A 15,027-nucleotide genomic window follows, 5' to 3' on the forward strand; every position below is an offset into this window, starting at 1 on the left:
AACCTTCCAAAGGCCAACAGAGCTGTGTTTTGGTCAACTCCGGAGGGCTTTCTGAAGCCTGCAGTGGCCACAAGCATCCACCTGCTGTCTCTGTGAGCTTCAGAATGCCTCCTATAGGTAAAAAAGTGACTTCCTTTTTTTGGTTTCTATGGTTTTTTATGCTTTTAAAAGGTATTGTGAAGGCCAGGGAAACTCTCCATGCACCAGTTTTTATGCCTTTTAAAGGCATAAAAACTTCACTTCTGGTTTCCTCTGAGAACGGGAAGTTGCTTTTTTTGCCTCTTGGAGGCATTCTGAAGCCTGCAGAGATTGCGGGCTGATGTGCATGGCCTCTGCAGGTTTCAGAAAGTCTGTTTGGAGGTTTTAAAGGACGGAAAACTGCGGATTTGCTTATCTGCGGTTTTTGGTATCTGCGGGAGGTTCGAAAACAGATCCCTGCAGATACCAAGGTTCCACCTGTATGTGAATATTGACTTCAGTCAAAACCTATCTACAGTAGGGAAAAGGTGCAGTTAGGGTTCGCTGGAAGCATTCATGTCTATTTTCTTACTCCCTATGCTTTTATGCTTGTTTTTAAAAACTGGTTTTGTGGTTGCATTATGGCATGATATAGGCTGCAATCCTAACCACACTTTCCTGAGAGTAAGCCCCATTGAACAAAATAGGACTTACTTCTGAGTAGACCTCGTTAGGATTGTGCCCATAGTCAATCAGATTTGGTTACGTGATGGTATTATGAAGGCAAACCAGCTTGATTGCAATGCATCAGTCACTCTGCCCGCTCACTCTGAATGGGCAAACATTTTCTTTCAATTCTTTCCCCCACCAAAAAACAAAAACAAAAAAATTTCCTAGGGTGGCATAGTGGTTTTTGCTTGCAAAAGATGTTTCCCATTTTGACTCAGACTTTACCACTTCTTGAATATCTGTTATCGCATCTATAAGAGAAAGACATTGTTGGCTCAGCCAGTTAACAGGTATTATCTAGATGTTTCCTTGTCTCTAAAAGTAGACAATATATGATAAAAATGGAATAATCCCTTCCCAAACTTTTTCATTACCATCCTCATTTTATTGCTAACAAAAGGCTATATTACTGAATGAGGCAATTTCACACTTGCCTGTCATTCCATAAAACACCTTTCGTTATCCTAGAAGCAGTGCTTCCATTATGAAGAACTAATATTTTATGAAGAAAATTATTAAACAATAAAATTAACTGTGATCGCATTTCTCAGTTCTGTGAGTAAGGGACAGCTTTCCCCCTGCATTTATACTTGGGTACAGCTACTCAGGTACAAAATACACATTTGGAATGGTGCTTTTTGATGGACATAATGCATGTAGAAAATGCTGGGGTTTTTTCCCTTTAAAATGAACACAAAGAGGATGTGGGATAAATGGGACCCCTCCACTCTTATCAAAAGCCTTCAAAGTGACATAACCTCAGTAGGATGAATCGCCATTGGGCGTGTCTGCCAGCCTGACCCCTGTAACCTGTACTTTAAGAGGAGCATCTTACCTCCACCAGAGAGTCTGGCCTGGGACTAGGGTGGAAACTGCTGCTGACTTTGGTTCACACTTACCTATTAGTCAGGATCCTCTGCCTGACCATGGTCTATGGGAGAGTCAAGGGGTTGACTTTATTCTTCTTACCTTTGGATGAGCCAATCAGAACAGCATAATCTGGAACCAGTCATTGTCCATATAAAGAACTGGCAAGTTTCAACCTAGGTGCTTTGTTCAGCACTCTGAGAGTTAAAAGGGACAGCCCGTGCTTTTACAGACTTGATCCTTCTTTTATAAGACGGTTGTTGCTACTCTTATGTTTTATTGTAATAGTGTTTTACTGCTGTTTCAAGTTCGCCTCAGTGTTTATGGGTTTTAGCTTATTGTGCAATTTGTTTTTAATGGTGATTGTATGATTTGTACCTTCTGCATCAGTTTTTTGCAAGCCACTTTGGGTCTCCTCGGGAAGAAAGTTGGGGTAAAAATACTGTAAGTAAATAAATAAAATGACATTATTGGAATTGTCCCTTCCTTTGTTCCTGCTATGGAAAGTGAACCACAGAATACTGGAGATGCTAGACAGGAGACTAGACTGTTTGGGAAGTTGTCTCAGGATGTATGGTATTCAATATGGCTTCTAAATTAAAGAAAGGTTTGGTTTGCAAGTGCCTGTTTTTTAATCCATTTGTCCTTTTTGTATTCTTCTCTTTATTTTTGCTCCTTTAACAAACTATTGCCATTTTTACAAGTATTGCTCCTTTCTTTCCTGGATATGGATCCCAGGATATGGGTAATGGATTTTAACATATCGATAGGGGAGTGGCCTGATGAGTTGATTCTCTTGGATTGCTCTCCTAAACTGGGGGTTAAACTCTGCGGCATGTGGGGGGGTCTATTCACACCCACATTAGCCAAATCACAGCAGAATTGAGTCTGGAAAGGGGGTTAGGAATCATCAGCTGCTGCTGTTGTGCCCCCCTCATGGACATCCTCCACTCTGCCATTGCCCTATTCCAACCTCCCCCCCCACTCCCATTGCCACAGCTTTGCATTTGAAGTTCCGTGTGCCATTTGATCACTCACAAAAGGCTCAAGCTTTTGCAAACACTTTCAAGCCTTTGCAAGAATTTGAATCAACCATTCGCCGAGGCTCAAGGTTTTACTTGGAGCATGGACAAAAGCTTTATCTCATTTCAAGCTGAAGATTGGGGTGCAGTGAGGTGCTCATGCACCCCTGGTTTGCCATGCAGTCTCTCAGAGACTATTATTGCACCTGTTTCTGTATCTCTAAGCACACCATTATGAGCTCCATCATGAAGAAAAGGCAGGCTATAAATAAGTAAAATACAAAATCAGTCAGTATAAATTTTGCAGTGTTTTGTGATAGCTATATTTAATATGCTCTCCTCTGCTCAGCATGTTACACCATCATGCAGACCATGATATTTATACAGACAGTATTCTTAAGCCTGCCCTCTCCTTGTCAACTCCGTATTAAAAAGAAAGAACAGAGATATTTAAAGTTAGGATGACCTTCTCATGGCATAACGTGCTCTTTTTTTTTTTTCTAAAGGGCAGTTCAGATTTGTTGCCAGAGTCATTACAGCAGCAGAACTGTCTTCGCTTTGACATCAGATACAGTGAGTAGGCTGACAAGACACTTCAGCTTCTCCTATGTGGAAGTATTCACTACATTACAAAATTTTCTTTTTCCTTGGGTTATTCTTATTTCCCTACAAGGGGCCTTTGCTTTAATCTTTTTTTTTTCTTTCTTAAGAAAAGAAGCCACACCTGCAATTGGTCTCATTATTATTATTATTATTATTATTATTATTATTATTAACAGTATTTATGTACTGTTATTCGATTAAAAGTTCATAAAGCGATTTACAGACAAAAATCAAATAACTCATGGCTCCCTGTCCCAAAAGGGCTCACAATCTAAAAAGAGCACCAGCAGACAGCCAATAGAAAAGACACTGCTGGAATGAAACAGGTTACTCTCCCCCCCCCCCCTAAATAAAAAAGGAGCACCACTAGAAAAAGTGCTTCTCACCCAGTTGGCAAGGGTAACCCAGATGATAGGGGTAATCACTACTTGTGTTTATCAAAAGCCAATCCTTCCAAATTAATACTGTACATTATTCCTTTTCTCTGTTTTAGTACAATAAGCCCACCTAATGTGAAGTATTGCATCTAAACAGACCTATATATAGCAGGAGTGGCCAAACTTGCTTAATATAGGAACCATATACAATTAACTTCAGATGTTTGAGAGCTGCAATTTGTGAGAAGCATTTAAATTCTTAAATGTATTTACTCACCATGGACATTAAGCTTACATTTTAATCCAGTGGACTCAATTTATATTCAATAATTATAAGACTTGAAAAAAATTTCATTTACCTTTTATATTAATTGTGATGCCAAAAGGCGCTCAGCCAACAAATTTCCATGAGCTGCACATTATACCTCAAAGAGCCACATGTGTCTTGTGAGCCGCAGTTTGGTCACCCCAATATATAGGATCCACGTTTGATCCAGTGACAGGTACAAGTGTTACCCAAAACTCTTCTTAGCCCAGCGAAACCTCTGAGCATTTATACAAATGGATATGTATAGCTAAATAGTAGTAGCTGTGTGTACTGAACTAAATAGCTTGGCTCAGTTCCACTGATTCTTAGCCTTCCTTTAAAAAAAATGGAATCAGTACTTGGGTTAGATCCAGAGTAATACCCTTGGGTTGCTTCACTTAAAATGCATTAATCTTTCAAAACGGATGCTGTATTCCAAAACCCCATGCCCAGCAATTAATTCGCATATGCAGGCTGCAAGAGTTCATTAAGGGCAATATTAAAATACATGACGGGATCTTATGTTTAATAAGGAATATATACAGTGGTGATCACAGGTAATACAAATATGAAAAATGATTCTTTCAGCCACCCCACTTCCTGCTCACTTATAAAAAAGAGTCCAACTATAAACAATTGATTCAAGGGAGTTGTATTGGTTCAATTTTACATTGCATCAGGGACTTCCCCTTGAACTGTCTTGTAAAATAAGAAGGTAAGGCCACACCTGGAGTATTGCGTCCAGTTCTGGTTGCCACATCTCAAAAAAGACATAGTGGAAATGGCAAAGGTGCAAAAGAGAGCGACTAAGATGATTAATGGGCTGGGGCACCTTCCTTATGAGGAAAGGTGTTTGGGCCTCTTCAGCCTAGAAAAGAGACGCCTGAGGGGGGACATGATTGAGACATACAAAATTATGCATGGGAAGGATAAAGCGGATAGAGAGATGCTCTTTACACTCTCACATAACATCAGAACCAGAGGACATCACTAAAATTGAGTGTTGGGAGGGTTAGGACAGATAAAAAAAATATTTATTTACTCAGCATATGGTCGGTCTGTGGAACTCCTTGCCGCAGGATGTGGTGACAGCATCTGGCCTGGATGCTTTTAAAAGGGGATTGGACAAGTTTCTGGAGGAAAAATCCATTACAGGTTACAAGCCATGATGTGTATGTGCAACCTCCTGATTTTAGAAATGGGCTATGTGAGAATGCCAATGCAAGGGAGGGCACCAGGATGCAGATCTCTTGTTGTCTGGTGTGCTCCCTGGGGCATTTGGTGGGCCGCTGTGAGATACAGGAGGCTGGACTAGATGGGCCTATGGCCTGATCCAGTGGGGCTGTTCTTATGTTCTTATGAAAACTAAAGACTTCTATTTTTCTTTCCCTGGTTGCCTTGTTTGCATCTAAGAGCAACATAAGACATTTTCTTTCATGAAGAAATTATACGTACATAACTTTTAGAAGAATGCCTTCTTTTACCACTTGCTATAGCTTTCCTTTGAATCACAAAATGTTGGCAGGATATCATAGCTAGGCAATAGGTGGCCTGGACGTGTAGCATGAGATCTTTTTGAGTTTCCTTAGCAGCAAGTTTCCCACACAGAACTGAAGACCTAAGGGTGTTGTGTCAGACAGTAGCACTGAATTGGCCCACTGATGAAATTGAATGCCTTAGGCCCAGAGGATTCTGGAAGGTTAGGCTTGGAATTGCCTGAAGTCCTTTGACCATGAGTCTTTGTCCATGAGCCTCAGTGATGCAGGGTGGCAGTGCCCATCGCAGGGCTGGCACATATCCACTATGAGCTCCTGAGAATAGAGACAAGCCAGTGAGTTTGTAAGTGATGAAGCTGTAGACCAGTGGTTCCTTAACTGTGAGCCATGGCTCCCTGGGGAGCCACAGAAACTTGTCAGGAGACTTTCATATTCTTGCAATGGGATCGATAAACCATTTGAAAACCATAATTGCTTATGCCAGGATCAGAGAAAAGCAGCATAGGGAAACACAAGCAGCAGCCCATGGAGGAATATATTCAGCCAAGTATAGGGTTAACTAAGAATTTCCAGCTGTACACATTTGGTGTTGCATCACCTTTCCCCAGAATTAGTTACCCTTTTCAAAGCACATTTGCTTGAAGCATAACCTCTGGTGATTCCTACAGCAATGGCTAGTTGTTTTTGCACAGGTGCTGCTGATCTGCTGCAGGCTAAATTTGGCTCTAAAGGCTGATTTATAATCATCCCAAAGCATGGGGCCAAAGCTGTGTTATATTTTGGGATCGTCAACCTAATATGTTTCAGGAGTACAATTAAAAACGTAAAATTTGCAAGGCCATGCATTAATATTGTCAAGGAAAAGTGTATCTCACCTTTGCAAAGCAGCCATTTATTAGCAAAAGAGATGCAAAGGAGGTTCCTTGTCCTGAAGGGGTTCACAGTCCAAAAGAAAAAGAAAAAGACATGACAAACACCAGCAAACAGCCACTAGACAGTTATATGGACACTGAATACGGACAGTTGCCCTGCAGTCATTCAAATGGAAAGGCAGGATATACATGTCTCTCCTCCTTATTTGCTGGTTTGGGACCCATGAATTTGTCCAAACACTGGTCAGGAGGGCCAACCTGTACTTCCCAGATACAACCAGAATTGTGATTCAGTTGCGTCAGGAGGGAGGCCTTCTGAAGTGCAGGGAGGTCGTCCGCAACCTCCCCAAGCTTGAGAAGGCTTGCAGAAATCTTTTAAAGCACACTTTAAAAGTGTCTTTTTGCTAAGTCAGAAGTGCACTTTAGAAGGGTCCCTCAAGATTTCTGAAGCATGTGGAGGTCATCTGTGGCTTCCCTGCACTTCAGAACGCCTCCAGACATGACTGGACACAGCTCTGGTCACTCTGGAGGTCTTTGATTGACCAAACCCGTAGATTCCCATTATCTGTGGATTTCAGTATCTACAGGGTGTCCAGGAATGGATCCCATGTGGATACTGAGGTCCAACTGTAAAGCATTGAAATCAATAACTGAAACAAAAGAGAATCATCAGCTGGATTAAAGTTGACTCTTTGCCCAATTAGCAGGGGACATCATTCAGGTATGCTCTGTTGGGGAATAATAACACTGAGTAGTGGTTCTTATCAGTTGAGTATCTGGTGCTTTAAAATTTTAATTGTATGTGGTGTCATGGGGTGGGGCAAGTGCCTTTCCCTTTAAGATGGATTAAGTTGGGTGTTTGCTGCCCAGGTATAGTGCATCAGTAATTTAGAAAATAAAACCTGGGCGTGGGTGCCTGAAAATTCACACACAGCAGGAGGAAGGGAGCTGAGGGTAACATCTTTTATACTGAAAAGGCTGAGAGACCTGCATGATGGTAATTTTAGCCTGTTTTTAGTTTCTTGTTTTTAGCTACTGTAATGCATGTAAATATGTTTTTTGGAGTAATTGAAACTCCCTTAAAATAAAAGTCTTTTACATGAGAAATTGGGTGCAATTATTGACCAAGGAATTGTGTGTTAATAGGACCTGGGACTTGGCATAAGCTAAATAAAAAAAAAACAAAAAAAAACATTGCTCTTGGGGGTTTGTGGAGAATGGTGTAAGACTGGAGAAGGGTTAAATCCTGGTTGGTTTGGGAATCTCCCCTGGTCTGTCCTTACCCCAAGGGTGATGTTTGTGACATGTGGTCCCTTTAATGGTCTCTCTAAAGGGTGTGTCCCCTTGTTGATTCCTCCTTATGTATATATAGCTTCTTGTTTGCTGACCTTTGCAGAACAGGACAGAGTATTTTAATCTCTGTTTTTAACTATTGTTTTATTATACTTACATGCATCCAGGGGCAGCTTTTTAGGGCTCCTGGTCTTCCAGTTTTAAGAATCTTGATGTGAGAAAATACTTGTAGAAGTCTGCATCAGATTGTGAGTAAACTGCCTTTGGTCTTAAATTTTTGGATCTGAGTTTTTGTGCCTTGGTTTGCAAGCAGCCTGGGTAGAAGACTTTAAGAGCTTTGCCTGAACCAACATGCTCAAGTACCTGGGATTACCCATAGCTGCCTTTTGAGTAGCAGATCCAGGTTTGCTGCCACCAAGTGTACAAAACATAGAATAAAGCAGGGCTTGGGAAACTGCCTTGCCTGTGGCACTGTCATGTTGGGACAGATGAAGACACATGGATTGTAATGATCTATTTTATTGAGCCAACACAACTGTTCGTATCTGTGCATTTTGGAACCATATCAAACCACATCTTTAGGCTTCTGCCAGCAAAGTAAGATGCTATGTTAAGTGCTCAGAAGATTAATGACAGCAAAGATTCAGATCTCGTAACTGGTGTGGGAATGCACTTCATTGAGTAACCCAGACATGACAAAGTGCGGCATCACTAGCAATGTACACAGCAACCAACAGTTGCAACTTCCTCCATGGAAGGCAGAAAAACACAACACAGTGCAATCAACCATTGCAGCAATATGCCAGGTTTGCCATCAGTTCACACAAACAGTAAAGCAAAACCACCTCGAGCCCACCGTGCAAAAAACAAACATCAGTACTCTTCAACAATTCCTCAAACCAAGAAACAAACAAAAGGAGGACTTCAAATCAGGTGCTCCTCACTTTGAATTTTATCTCTGCTATGAACTCACTGGGGTGCCTTAAGGAAGCCACTCTGTCTCTGCCTTAGTTTCCCAGTATCACTATGGGGATAAGGATACAAATAATACAACATTAGCATTCCAGCAGCACAAAGTCATTTAACAGCTGCTGCCGATATCCTATCCCCCTCCTTGGGCTCAATTCGCCTTCCTGGGTCCACTCAGACTTGTGTCAGCTAAATAACTTGCGCAGGTCCAAGTAGATCCATTCAAACAGTGCAAGGGAACAAATTTTCCCTTACCTGGAAGAGACTTCCAGAACTGCCCTCCCCCCTCCCCAAAGGATCCACGCATGGTTTGGTGACACGGCTGCATTGGCCAGAGGATGGTTTCATAGGATTGGGCTATTATGTTATAGTAGGGGGTCTCAAAGTGTGGGTTGAGACCCCCAGGAGGGTTGAAAATAGCTTGGAAGGGGGCACAGAGCTCTGAAGAACTAAAAATAAACTATTGTTATGCACCTTCACCTGCCCAGGTGCTCATTCACTTTATGGCTGCTGAAGCTGTGCATCCCTGCCAACCCATCTCTTCTTCCTTTCCTGTGCCATGTAGCCCATTCCAAGAAAATTCCTCCCTGCTTCTGGGTGAGATGAGTGGGAGGGAGAACTGATTTACAATGCGCAATCTACTGCAAGTCAGGGAGACTGATTATATGACTGACCAGTGCCATAGCTACAGGGGGCAGTGCTCTAAGTACTGCAAGTGCCGCAAAGCACAGTATAAGCGGCCCCTTCTACTTGCCGTCAGAGCCATTCCGGGCAGCGGCGGCAATGTGCAGGAGCGTCTGCGCATTGCTGTTGCTGTCCATAATGATTCCGATGGCGAGTGGGGGAGGCCGTTTACACAGCACGTTGTGGTGTCTGCAGTATGTTATCGTGCCACCTTCCTGTAGTTATGCTACTGTGACTGACTGTGACAGTGTGATTGTAAAATAAAACACTATTTTGGGGGATCGCAATAACATAAAAGTTTGAGAACTTTGAGTGGGTGAACCAGCCATAGTGCATAGATTTGGATTGGACTGGGGTGTTCATGTTTTACTGTGTCTGCTTTGCAATTTACCATGAGCTATAGAACTAACAGATTTTTGTTTAACGTATTATATAGCATATAATTTCAGCTATAAACTGGTTTGTAATTTCTTTATAAACTGTTTCTTCATTTAATCAAACCTCATAACTGTTTGTCCCCCCCCCCCCAAATAGCTAATTATTAACGAGAAACTGACAAGGAACTATTCAATCAGCAAAAGGGCAGAAATAAATATAAAAATAGAATACGTGGGGGCCTAAAATAAATAGATTTTTCTCTGGGCACAATTTAATACCCACATTTCAAATCAGTGGAAATGAAGCTGAATAAATAAAATATTCAGAATTGTCTACATCTGCACTTAATATAGTGCATAGATAGTGTGCAGATTACTATCATTTTAGCTTTTTTATGATCAATTCATGCTGCATATATTTTGGATAGAGATGATCTATCTAATAGCATCCTGTGCTATTTGGTCAGTAGTAGTCAACGCAAGCGTATGTTGGGAAAGCTGTAGTTCCAAGGCAGGATATTCCTAGATTGGAAATTAAAGAGATGCAGTGAATCTGTTCTGGAATTACCATAAGAAAGAAAAAAAATCAAGTATCCTAATACTTCACTCCATAGTTTTGAATGCTGGCACTGATAAAAGGATGGTACATTTGCTGTGCTACATATATTTATGTCACCTATAAATAGAAATATTGTTTCATTTGCCAATGGAGCTGGACTATGGAGCGTCAGAGGATATGCTTTGAAGGTCCCAGGTTTAATTACTGGCAACTCCATATGGAGAAAAATTCCTTTCTAAAATCCTGGAGAGCTACTATCAGTCAATGTCAACAGTACCGGACTAGATGGACCAATGGACTCCCGCGTATAAGAAAGCTTGCTATGTTTATCAAGACTTGTTTCTCATTGGCAAGAGAATTTCTTGTGACACTAGGGACCAATCCTAACTAACTCCTCTAGCGTCAATGAAGCCACACCAATGGGCATGTGCTGAATCCTATGGGGGGACGGAGACAGGACAGTGATGGACCCTCTTGTTCCCTTATCTTGGGGTAAGTCTCCGCTTGTCAGCATGCCAGATGCAAGGGAGGACACCAGGATGCAAGTCTCTTGTTATCTGGTGTGCTCCCTGGGGCATTTGGTGGGGCCGCTGTGAGATACTGGAAGCTGGACTACATGGGCCTATGGCCTGATCCAGTGGGGCTGTTCTTATGGGTCTCCTTGGATTTACATCAGCTATTTTTTTAACTAGTCTGAGGAATGTAAGAGAGTAGGAAGGGAAGATGGAACAGGGAAAGAATGCTGCCACAAGCTGCTGCCACAAGGATACACCCCTCCCTCTCCTGTTCCACCTTCCGCACTCCCCCCTCCCCACCCAGAAACTCCCTCCATTCTTCCCTCTCTCCATCCTGTTCTTCTCACTGCCCACGCCCATGTTCACTTATCTGCCCTCCATGCAGCAACAGGATGCCGCTTGCAGTGGCAATTCCAAAATGGCTTCCGGCAGCCTGCTGTGCATGCCATAGTATCACATAGGGCAGTGGTTCTCACACATTTAGCACTGGGACCCACTTTTTAGAATGAGAATCTGTCGGGATCCACCGGAAGTGACGTCATCAAGCAGGAAAATTGTTAACAATCTTAGGCTGCAATCCTACCCACACTTACCCAGACGTAAGTTCCATTGACTATCATTGTTAAAATGTACATAGTAGCCTGTTAAAAGTACAGTCCTGTAACATTTCCCCAAATGCAGTCACATACCATGGGAGCATCAAGTCTAATAGATTAAAAATAAAATACTGAAATGAATGGGGACCCACCTGAAACTGGTTCTCGACCCACCTAGTGGGTTTGACAAACACTGACATAGGGAAGAAGTGCTTATATACAGATGTACACTGCACAGCAGTTGTAATTGAAAAAGTTAAAAGGTATGCATATAACAATCTGAAAAAAACAAGGATCCCTTTCTCACCCTCTTATAAAGTCCTATTATGCTTTACGTACACCTGCCCTTGTTGATGACATAATGTGCTCCTGACCTGCCTTTGTTGATCAGGCCAGCTACACAGGTTGATGTGTTCAAGCTATAAAAATGATCTGTACAACTTCACGTTTGTGTGGTACAAATTGGACAGGCACAAACAAGACATATACTGTAAAGCTTGTAGTATGTAGGCTTCAGAGTGCGATACCATAGTCTTTCGAGACTGAAGGTTGCCAACAATGTATGTAGGCTCTGTGCAGATGACCCAATGGCCCCAGGAAGATTGGGGGGTGGGCTCAGCAGACATGATCCTGCTTCTCTGCTCCACATATTTCTTATAGACAGATACATTATCTGAAAAGCCCTAATGGAGTTGTGGGATGAACTACTTAGTCCAAGCTGTAGGTGGTTTCTGATGTGTTTTACATGTGTTTGAATTGTATGTTTTACTCGTGGCATGATTTTTATTTCATTTTTTTTTAAATTTCTAATTGCAACAGAGACAAGAAAAAACTGGAAATTCAAAAATAAAAATGTTAGCAGATTGTGCTTGTTACTTTGCAGGCTTCATTTAAAACAAAACAAAAAAATAACACCTGCAGAATAAACAAGCAGATGCAATGCATACACAATTGCCTTGTTGATGCTTAGTACCCATTTATGGGTACATTTCATTGCCTAAGACAATGTCTGAAAATGTAGCTTCATCATTTGCTTACTGCACAGCCAAATGTTGTGTGTGTGCTGAATTCATGCTGCTCTCATTTCTGCAGTAGACTCCTTACTCTACTGTGAGTGCGAATAAAAACGAATCCTCTCATAGAGGATAGTTAGAAACAGGAAAATAAAGATTTCAAGCACAGAAAAGTGTGGGGGTGGGGAAGGAGGGGAGAGGAGATTGTACACCCTTTGGAGCAGGGAACCATTTATTTATTTATCTTGCTATGTAAACCACTTTGTGGACTATGTTTTGTGGGAAAGCAGTAGAGCAATATTATTAGTTAATTAACAAAAACGGCCACTCAACACACTGCACACAAGGAGGACGTAAATAGCTCAGAAGAAGCCACCAGCCAAGACGACCTATCCCAGTCTGCTGAGACTAATTGGTATCTGAATAGCTGACTTGCGTTTCCCCCAGATTTATCCTATTGGAACACATAAGAACAGCCCCACTGGATCAGGCCACAGGCCCATCTAGTCCAGCTTCCTGTATCTCACAGTGGCCCACCAAATGCCCCAGGGAGCACACCAGATAACAAGAGACCTCATCCTGGTGCCCTCCCTTGCATATGGCAACCCATCCCCCAATGCTGTATCAGGGTACATGCTGCATTCTGCAGGGGGGGGGGATGTGAATTCCTGAAGGTCTCCTCTGGGTAAGGGAACATTTGTTCCCTTGCTGAAGGTGTAAGCCCTTGCTAGCCCACTGAGTCTGCGCAGACCTCCTTCCAGGGCAGCAATTTTCAACCTTTTTCATCTCATGGCATACTGACAAGGCACTAAAATTGTCAAGGCACATGTTCAGTCCTTTGACAATAGACAAGGCACACCATGTGAACCTGGTGGGAGGGTTCACATCCCTAATGGCCCTATTAATAAATGATATTTATTTAATGAATAAATATATTTGCCAAACTTCCATAGCACACCTGTGGACCATTCGCGGCACACCATTGTGCTGTTGCACGCTGGTTGAAAATTGCTGTGCTAGGGACTTCCCTTTTAATCAGCACATATAGGCTTTACTCTATGCTATTTTTTATAGTTTTATTGCTGTTTTTATATTGTGTTTACTCACTTCTGTATTTTTTTTAAATAGTTCTTCTTTTATTGTACTTCTTATTTTATTTTTATCTTGTGCACCACTTTGGCCTCTGGGAAATATTTTAAATGAATGCATAAGTAAATAAACCATGTAAGAATTGTTTTTAAAATCATTTTATAGAACTACAATTAACAATATTATTTACAAATAACATTAAAACAGAGGTAAAGTACATACATACATAAGACCTTTATTGGCATAAATAATGGAAATATGAAACAACCAAACATTAAACATTCAGAACACACACACAATAAAATAAAGCACTCGTAATCATCCAATACCCCTCCCCCCATTCACCATAATATAGCGGAAGACCCAGAATTCCATCCTGCCAGAATCCCAGAAACAAAGTTGGCAACCTTGTCAAGAGAGTCAGTTGCCTCTATGGAAAGAAGAGTCTGTAATTTAAATGAATCCTCAGAGCCCTGCATTTTATTCAACAGTGGAGCCAGATAGATCTTACGAAGGGTATCATGGAGTGGGCAGTAAAAAAATATATGATGTAATGTCTCCACACAATTCCTGTCACAGGTACATTTTCTTTCTGAGTAGGGAATGCCACTAAACCTGCCCGCTAGCAGAGCTGATGGAAAGGCATTGCATCTCGCAAGGGAGAATGCTCTGCGAGCCTGTGGGCACTGCAGATGATAAAGGAAAGAAGCCGGCTTCCCAAAGCTGACTGGGATGTGCAGATGGAGAGGGGAGCACAGATGGTGTTAGCTGCACAGAGTAGCTCTTGACGCTCAATATCAAGCAATCTTTCCTTGATAGTCCTGTAGGCTTCGCTTAAACCAATCATACCCAGGCTTGCTGTGTCTAGTCCTATCGATTTAAGCTTGGTGAGTAAATCCACAACCTCCACAGGCAGTACTGGATCAGCCAGAAGCTGGTACATTAGCCCATATGGGGCAGCACTGAAGAGGATTGCAAGCCAAAATTTTACTAACCAAGCCAATGTTTTGAGTCTAATAAAACCCACTTCAAGACACATAGCAGAGTATGGAACACACCTGGGGAAACCCAAGATCCTCCGCAGGAAGGAGGCCTCTATGCTCTCAGTTGAGTGATTCAAGGCCTTATGCCAGATTGGTCAGCCATAAAGAACTTGCGGAAGTACCTTAGCTTTGAATACCTCTAAAGCAGCCGGGACATCTGTTACCTTGGCTAAAAAAAAACTGGGAAATTGCAAGGGATGAGATTTTTGATGCATTTAGGACTGCATTACGATGAGAAACCCACGAATGCTTATAGTGGAAATTAATGCCTAAATATCTGAACAGAGGTAAAGTGTTAGCTTTTAGTGAGAGAGACAGTAGTGTTTCTCAAAATGCTGCTAAGTGATGGTTGAAAAGAAATGGGGGTAGGGCACACTACCCCTGCTTGAAGCACATGGTTGCGCACAGGGCCAAATGCTCAACAAGGCTCTGCAGGCTTCCAAAGCAAGCTCTGCACATGGTCAAAACTCCACTATGTGCGACTTGCACAGAGACCACAAAGAAGAATGCAAATCACTTAATGGGTTTGTAAGGATTGTGGAGATATTTGTAAGACACTTTGCACAATGAAATGCTATGAAAATGCAACTAAATTGTGCAACAACAACTTACTATTGTTTAAAAGTTAGAAACTGAAAGCACAGCTAGCTTCGTAGGT

Source organism: Tiliqua scincoides, chromosome 3, assembly GCF_035046505.1.
Source record: "Tiliqua scincoides isolate rTilSci1 chromosome 3, rTilSci1.hap2, whole genome shotgun sequence".
Lineage (NCBI taxonomy): Eukaryota > Metazoa > Chordata > Lepidosauria > Squamata > Scincidae > Tiliqua > Tiliqua scincoides.